Here is a 9,486-nt window from a genome sequence, read left to right on the forward strand (position 1 = left end):
CAATGGGAAAGGACAGTGGGGAAAGCTCAGCTGACCAGGCTCCTTAGGGGCAGAAGAACATAGAATCATAGAGTTGGAAGAGACCACAAGGGCCATCCAGTCCAACCCCCTGCCAAGCAGGAAACACCATCTGAACATGTTCAGTTCAGGGTGAGGAACAGCAGTTGGGCTGGCTCGGGATGCTTTTGCCAGCTGCGTAGCGCAACCCGTCCCAGAATTCCTTGCAATGCCACAGAAGACACTCCGAGCTCACACATGCATGACTGGCTCATTTGAGAGCCCCCGCCCCCAATATTGCCACTCTAAGGCCCTGCTCTCTGTGTCTTTCCAGGGAGTCTTCTCTTCTCATGAGGTGGCCAAAGTATTGGAGCCTCAGCTTCAGGATCTGTCCTTCCAGTGAGCACTCAGGGCTGATTTCCTTCAGAATGGATAGGTTTGATCTTCTTGCAGTCCATGGGACTCTCTCAAGAGTCTCCTCCAGCACCATAATTCAAAAGCATCAATTCTTCGGCGATCAGCCTTCTTTATGGTTAGCTCTCACTTCCATATATCACTACTGGGAAACGCCTACTACCACCCAAAGACAATTTCATGTTTCCAGCTTATCTGCATCTATTTGCCCAGCGCTGGCACAGCATCCTGAGTAAGACACTGGGAGGCAGATCAGGAAAGTGCCTGGTTCAAGTCTTTCCTTAGCTGTGACAGCACCAAGTGGCCTGGGCCAAACCTCCCCTCCCAGCCTGCAGCCTCAGCCTTCCTCTCTGTAATACAGGGAAAATAGAGATGGATAACAAGTGATGGCAGCAAGGCACTGGATGTGAAACACTTTGGACATTTGAAAGTGCCATATAAATGCAAAATACATTTTAAATAGACTTTTTAAGCACAAATGCCTCCAAAAGTGGTTTGCAACCATTTACAATACAAATCCACGAATTCCAGAATAAAATAAACATTTAAGTATTCAAAGTGCACATTACCAGCATTATATACAATTAAAATTTATCAATCGGTCCCCCTCAAAATACTATCTTTTTGAAAAACTGAGGCTTTAAGACCTGTTTAAAATTAAATTATTACTTCCCTGTGCCCCTTTCCACCTGCTCAAAATGTAAAAACGTTCAAGGTGAGTTTTAGCCCTCCTCCCTCTGCCAACATTAATTTTCTTCGCCACCAGAGGGAGCCAGCACCTCACCATCCAAAATATCCCTCCTTGAGAGAGAATTCATGTGGCTCTATCAGCAGATGTATGAATAATTGGAAGGAGATTTTGCTTCCAACCAGGGATTTTCACTGCTACTTTCACAGCATAAGAAGCAATTCTTCTGCAGAAGCAGATTGTGATTTCCCCCACCCCCCAAAAAGCAGGGGATGCAGAAACCAGGTCAGACAGCACATCTTGTCTGCCACTTTTACCTGTTCTTCCCATATTCCCATTGCAAGCAGCTGCCAGGGCTGGACTTTGATGGGTGCTGCTAGCACAAATCAAATTCTGTCCAGCTGTGCCAAACTTTCCAAGGAAGTACCAACATCTACCTTTGTGAGCCACAGAACAAAGCGGGGGCCTTCTCTGCTTTTGGTCAAGTTAGCCAACCTTGGCCACAGTCTCTTCCGGCCAAGGGATCCATCCTGCCCTGTCTTCTTAGTTCAGAGGCCTCATATACCATGGCAGAAAAATCACAAGAACAGCTGGTTTCTGTGGCTCATAGAAGTAGCCAGGGGGGCACCCCCCATCAAGTGCATAAAGAAAATACTTAACTAAAAGTGGAAAGATTTTTCTGAACACTTGGGGTCAAAAGAAAGTACTGTACAGTACTGTCAAAAGAAAGTACTGTACAGAGCTGGAGCTTTTCTTGGATGCAGCAGAGCACACTGTCTGCACCAAGGAGGAGACAGGGGATCTCCCTGAGGAGGAGGTCAGTTCCCCAACACAGCAGCCAGATGTATGGAGGAACGTGACTCATAGAAGTAGAAGGCCCAGGGATCGCTCTGAGTGCTTAGAATTAAACAACCGTTTTGAAGTGCTCATGGAAGACGAGGAACAGACTCCACCTGAGGATCTCTCCCTCATCACAGTTGATGAGGAATATGAAGACGAGCAACCAAGTCAGTCCTCTGGAAATATGCAGGTAACCTTGGAAGGGACAGCACATAGAAGAATCCCAACCAAGCCTCTGAAGAGGCGTGTAGTGGTGATTGGGGATTCCCTACTGAGGGGTACAGAAGCAGTGATCTGTGGGCCTGACAAGATGTCTCGAGAGGTGTGCTGTCTACCTGGGGCCAAGATCAAAGATGTAACAGAACGGCTGCAAGGAATAATAAAACCCACCGACAAATACCCCTTCCTTTTGGTGCATGTGGGAACCAATGACACTGCAAGCCATAGCTTACAGAAGATCAAAAATGATTATGAGGCTCTGGGCAGGAAGTTGAAGCAATTAGATGCACAAATTGTCATCTCTTCTGTCCTCCCAGTTGAACGACATGGCCCAGGGAGAGAGGGAAAAATAGGGGAAGTGAACAACTGGCTTCGCAAATGGTGCAAACAGGAACGGTTTGGATTCCTAGATCACGGTCTGCAGTTTCTTGATGATGGACTTCTGGCAAGTGATGGACTGCACCTCACAAAAGTTGGGAGGAATGTTTTTGCCACAAAACTCAAAAACCTCATCAGGAGGGCTTTAAACTGACTTATGTGGGGGAGGGAGACAGTGGTCCTGAAGGTAGGAGTCTATCAAATGCTGAAGATGATCATCCAAATGTCAAGGACCAAATGGAGCAAGCAGCATGCAGACCTAGTGGTGGGACGAAAATATCCTTAAATAAGAGACATGGGGGAATGATCAACGGTCTTCAATGTCTGTATACTAATGCACAGAGCATGGGAAATAAACAAGATGAACTTGAGCTCTTGGTACAGCAAACTAAATATGACATAATAGGCATCACTGAAACCTGGTGGGATGAGTCTCATGACTGGAATGTAGTAATAGAGGGATACAATCTATTTAAGAGAAATAGACCAAACAGGAAAGGAGGAGGAGTAGCTTTATATGTTAGGGATATGTATACCTGTGAAGAGATCCAGGATTTAAAACTTCAAAGCCAAATTGAGAGTATCTGGGTCAAAATTAAGGGAGAGAAAAACAACAGTGATCTCATTGTGGGAGTTTACTATAGATCCCCAAGCCAAACTGAGGACACAGATGATGCCTTCCTGGAACAGATGGCCAAGCATTCCAAAGGAAGTGAGATAGTAGTAATGGGGGATTTCAACTATCCTGATATTTGTTGGATGTCAAACTCAGCCAAGAGCATAAGGTCGAACAGATTCCTCACTGGCCTTGCAGACAACTTCATTGTCCAGAAAGTGGGAGAAGCAACAAGAGGATCAGCCATTTTAGATCTGGTCCTAACCAATAGTGATGACTTGGTTAGTGGGGTAGAAGTGGCAGGATCATTAGGTGGGAGTGACCATGCTCTTCTGGAGTTTATTATCCAGCGGAAAGGAGCAACCAAGCATACTAAGGTCCAAATTCTAGACTTTAAGAAAGCCGACTTCAGAAAACTTAGGGAAACGCTGGGTGAAATCCCATGGACAGTAATACTAAAAGGGAAGGGAGTTCATGATGGTTGGGAGTTTGTTAAAAGGGAGATATTAAAAGCACAACTTCAGGCAATACCAATGAGACGGAAACATGGAAGGTGCCTAAAGAAGCCAGGCTGGCTATCTAAAGAACTTTTGACTGAGTTAAGATTTAAAAGGGATATGTACAAAAAATGGAAAAGGGGGGAAATCTCCAGAGAGGAATTCAAACATATAGCCAGCACGTGTAGAGACAAAGTCAGAAAAGCTAAAGCACAGAATGAACTCAGGCTCGCCAGAGAGGTTAAAAGCAACAAAAAGGGCTTTTATGGGTATGTCCGTAGCAAAAGGAAAAACAAGGAAACAGTGGGGTCACTCAGAGGAGAAGATGGTGAAATGCAAACAGGGGACAGAGAAAGGGCAGAACTCCTCAATGCCTTCTTTGCCTCAGTCTTCTCCAAGAAAGAAAACAACGCCCGACCTGAAGAATATGGAGCAGATGATTCAGCAGGGGAAACACAGCCCAGAATAAGTAAGGAGGTAGTACAAGAATACTTGGCTAGTTTAGATGTATTCAAGTCTCCAGGGCCAGATGAACTACATCCAAGAGTATTAAAAGAACTGGCAGAGGTGATTTCAGAACCACTGGCAATAATCTTTGAAAATTCCTGGAGAACAGGCGAAGTTCCAGCAGACTGGAGGAGGGCAAATGTTGTCCCTATTTTCAAAAAGGGGAAAAGAGAGGACCCAAACAATTACCGCCCAGTCAGCCTGACATCAATACCAGGAAAGATTCTAGAGCAGATCATTAAGCAAACAGTCTGTGAGCACCTAGAAAGAAACTCTGTGATCACTAAAAGTCAGCATGGGTTCCTGAAAAATAAGTCATGTCAGACTAATCTGATCTCATTTTTTGACAGAATTACAAGCCTGGTAGATGAAGGGAACGCTGTGGATGTAGCCTATCTTGATTTCAGCAAGGCCTTTGACAAGGTGCCCCATGATATTCTTGTAAAGAAGCTGGTAAAATGTGGGCTAGACAATGCTACCATTCAGTGGATTTGTAGCTGGATTACTGACCGAACCCAAAGGGTGCTCATCAATGGCTCCTCCTCATCCTGGAGAGTAGTGACTAGTGGGGTGCCACAGGGTTCTGTCTTGGGCCCAGTCTTGTTCAACATCTTTATCAATGACTTGGATGATGGGCTTGAGGGAATCCTGAGCAAGTTTGCAGATGACACCAAGTTGGGAGGGGTGGCTAACACCCCAGAGGACAGGATCACACTTCAGAATGACCTTAACAGATTAGACAACTGGGCCAAAGCAAACAAGATGAATTTTAACAAGGAGAAATGTAAAGTGCTACACTTGGGCAAAAAAAATGAAAGGCACAGATACAGGATGGGAGACACCTGGCTTGAGAGCAGTACATGTGAAAAGGATCTAGGAGTTTTGGTTGACCACAAACTTGACATGAGTCAGCAGTGTGATGCAGCAGCTAAAAAAGCCAATGCAATTCTGGGCTGCATCAATAGGAGTATAGCATCTAGATCAAGGGAAGTAATAGTACCACTGTATTCTGCTCTGGTCAGACCTCACCTGGAGTATTGTGTCCAGTTCTGGGCACCACAGTTCAAGAAGGATACTGATAAGCTGGAACGTGTCCAGAAGAGGGCAACCAAAATGGTCAAAGGCCTGGAAACGATGCCTTATGAGGAACGGCTTAGGGAGCTGGGTATGTTTAGCCTGGAGAAGAGAAGGTTAAGGGGTGATATGATAACCATGTTCAAATATATAAAAGGATGTCATATAAAGGAGGGAGAAAGGTTGTTTTCTGCTGCTCCAGAGAAGCGGACACGGAGCAACGGATTCAAACTACAAGAAAGAAAATTCCACCTAAACATTAGGAAGAACTTCCTGACAGTAAGAGCTGTTCGGCAGTGGAATTTGCTGCCAAGGAGTGTGGTGGAGTCTCCTTCTTTGGAGGTCTTTAAGCAGAGGCTTGACAGCCATCTGTCAGGAATGCTTTGATGGTGTTTCCTGCTTGGCAGGGGGTTGGACTGGATGGCCCTTGTGGTCTCTTCCAACTCTATGATTCTATGATTCTATGATTCTATGATTCTACAGTCGTACCATGGAAGTCGAATGGAATCCATTCCGGAAGTCCGTTCGACTTCCAAAACCAAAGTGCGGCTTCTGATTGGCTGCAGGAAGCTCCTGCAGCCAATCAGAAGCCGCAGAAGCCCCATCAGACGTTCGGGTTCCAAAGAACGTTCACAAACCGGAACACTCACTTCCGGGTTTGCGGCGTTCAGGAGCCAAAACATCCAAGTACCAAGGCGTTTGGGATCCAAGGTACGACTGTAATTTAAAACAACTGTTGTTGAGACATTTCATTCTGAATATGCTAGATAGAGCCAGACAGAGGATGATGGCAAGTGGGTGTCCTGCCCGCTTCTAACATAAATCCCAGCTACGCACATGGGGCTGGCAGCTGTTTGTACTGTAATTAAATTGGTGTTAGATTAAATATCCCCCACCAAGAACACTGTGACTCTCTTGGTAAAAAGAGGTTCAATGGCCTTGACAAACTTAACTTGGATGTCACAATCTTTTTGTTTGGGAGAATGGGCCTTTGCATAACCAAAGAGATGGTCAAGTACAAGTGATGTGTTGCCACAGAAACTAAATAGCTGGAGATTCTTCTGGAAGGGGAAGTATATTTTTATTCTTCCCTCCCTCCCCTTTCTGGAGGCGATGTCATCAAAATGCCTCCTGTTTGCAGGGCAGCCTTGAAACTGGGCCTGAGAGAGACATACCGTAACAAGAGGCTTGACTTGCTCTTGATAAGAATCATAGAATAGAATCATAGAGTTGGAAGAGACCACAAGGGCCATCCAGTCCAAACCCCTGCCAAGCAGGAAACACCATCAAAGCATTCCTGACATATGGCTGTCAAGCCTCTGCTTAAAGACCTCCAAAGAAGTTGACTCCACCACAATCCTTGGCAGCAAATTCCACTGAATTAAATAAAAATAATCCTTGCTCGTCCCCCAAGAAACCTAATGGGAGCAGGATCCACTGGAGTGTTGACACTGTGAACCTTCCTTCCCATGCTGAGCTTGTATAAATGGGTATATAAACCTCAAATCACAGAAATCTGCATTTCTGTCCAGAAGTCTGTTGGGTCATATGCAAAGCCTACCCCACCTGTGGCCTTGCTGGCTGCTAGCTGTGGGAGAGAGAGAAAAGGGGGAGCTTGCATTAGAATGCAAAACCCACAGACATTTTACATGAATGATTTGTGATCAGAAACAGCGTCCAGACCTCAGAGTTTCCATGCAGACTTCTCTGCAGGCTGCCTTTCATTGCAAAGAAAATAGTGGGCGGCTGGGCAAAAGGGTAGTGGAGAGCTGGGCTAATCTTTGCTTTTGCTTGTTTTTTTTAAAAAGGAATTAAATAAAAATAAAATGAAGGCATCCACCCACCATATTCAGGAGAGCAACTCAATAACATGGGCACAGAAAACAGGGGCTCTGGGACTCTGGCTTCTCTACTCTGGCTGAGGTTCTCTTTTTATTATCAATTGCCCACAAGGGACCGATTGCATCCCTACACAAATACTCCTGCTAAACCACATTTCCCGGCAGATTTATATGCCGTTTTTATGATGGGCCTGTGCAATATGCTGACTCCTCTGTTTGCAAGGAGGGGGCAGAAAATCATTCAGAGGAGACGTTTATTTTATGGCAAAATCAGCCATGAGTAAAAAAAGGGGGGGTTGCATATGTTATGAGAAAAAACTGCTCCTTTTCCCTTATGGGGTACCCAAGAGCCCATCTAGAGTCCTTTTGTAGGTTTTCCATCGGTAGGAGAAAACCAACCAGTGAATATTGAGAAGCAAATCAGCTAGTAAGCCTGATCTTTATTAAAGCTGTTGCAACAGGGTCCTCCCCTACACATACACAGGAGGGAGGGGGGACCCAGAACAAAGGTGTGCCCACCCTTATCATAGCTACATCGCAGAAGGGTATCCCAGGACCACCTCCCCCAATGCCTCATACATACATCACAGGAGGCACGGACTACAACAGAAATCAGAGTGCGTTGTTTATTTCTCTTGTCTGCTAGGTTGCTTGGTTGGTTACCTGGGCATCCTGGCCACTCTTGTTATTCAATTCCTGAATCCAGGTCACAGGCCACATATATATTAAAAGGTCACTTAAGTGGAAAACCCGCTCTTAGATCAAACATCAATCTGGATAAAATCCAAATTGCCCTTTGCTCCGATCTAAAGCGAAGGAGCAGGGAAAGGAGTGGTGCAAGGGGAAAACTGCTCAAACCGTGCCTAGAAACTGTGAGACAAGAGGAAATGTGAATGAGCCTTGACTGGAAGCAGAGACACATTTGCAGGGACAAACAGTATTGGAAACGTATTTCCGTTCTGATATCACAATTTATGATCCAATATCTAATAATCATGAACATACAATGAACAGAACATCTAGAGGGTCCCCATGTCTGGTCTTTACTGAGCATTTGTTTTGATTTGTTTGCAGGACAACATCATTCACCCAACCTTCATCCTGCTTTGCTTGTGGGGTTTTCTTACAACTTCCTGCTAGAAATTTGTTCTTCCCACACTTTCCAATTCATTTCACTATCTCTTTCCAAACCGCAACAAGACGGACTCTTTTTAAAAGCGGCTCTGGGCCCATTCATATCTCCGCTTGATGTGGGCTAGGAAGCCCCTGTAAAGGTAAAGGGACCCCTGACCATTAGGTCCAGTCGTGACCGACTCTGGGGTTGCGCGCTCATCTCGCATTATTGGCCGAGGGAGCCGGCGTATAGCTTCCAGGTCATGTGGCCAGCATGACAAAGCCGCTTCTGGCAAACCAGAGCAGCACATGGAAACGCCGTTTACCTTTCCCGCTGTAGCGGTTCCTATTTATCTACTTGCACTTTGACGTGCTTTCGAACTGCTAGGTTGGCAGGAGCTGGGACCAAGCAACGGGAACTCACCCCATCACAGGGATTCGAACCGCCGACCTTCTGATCAGCAAGCCCTAGGCTCAGTGGTTTAACCACAGCGCCACCTGGGTCCCTATGAAGCCCTTGTGCCCCCCTTCAATTCCCCCTCATCCATGCGGTGTTCTCCTCCAGCTACACAGCTTCCCTGAATCTGGAGATTCCTGATGTGATCAATGTCGCTCCCCTGTTTGGATTTTCACTAGGGTGACAGAGCGCTTTAATCTGTAATTGCACAAACCTAAATTCCATGATACACACTTGAATCCTGCAAAATAACCAGAGCCTGGAGGTACCACAACATTTGCTCACCAGTCCTAACAGAAGCTTCGTGGTGAAATATCTGCATACAGAGGTCCCAGGTTCAATCCACAGCCTCTCCAGGTAAGGCTGCCAGGAAATACTCCTGTCTGAAACCCTGGAGAGCCACTGCCAGTCAGTGTATACGAGACTGAGCCAAATGGACCAAGGATATGACCCGGGATAAAGCACTTTGGCTAAAGTTAAGCTGAGATTTCAACTGGTGCTGTCCAGCTCATTGCCCGCCCGCCCCTGTCTTTGTCACAGCATTCAACAGTATGCTATAGGCATATTTAACTATTTACATATCTAGCCCTGAGTATTTACGGTGTGCATAAACTTCTAAAAAATTCCAAATCTCCAGGAGGGAGCAGTGGGAGGTGGGATCTGTCTCCATCCATCAGTCATATTTTGCCAGTGGGGCGGGAGGCACTCCCTGACAGGCTGTTGTGATGTGAGGAAGACGTGAGTTGTCGCTCCACAGACACAGCTGGGGGCAGATGAAGGCAGTGAGCTAAGTGGCTGATGCATAATTGATGCTAATTGATCTGCCGGCCTCCAAAGGGCCGCAG

Source organism: Zootoca vivipara, chromosome 13 (assembly GCF_965207765.1).
Source record: "Zootoca vivipara chromosome 13, rZooViv2.hap1.1, whole genome shotgun sequence".
NCBI classification, from domain to species: Eukaryota; Metazoa; Chordata; class Lepidosauria; order Squamata; family Lacertidae; genus Zootoca; species Zootoca vivipara.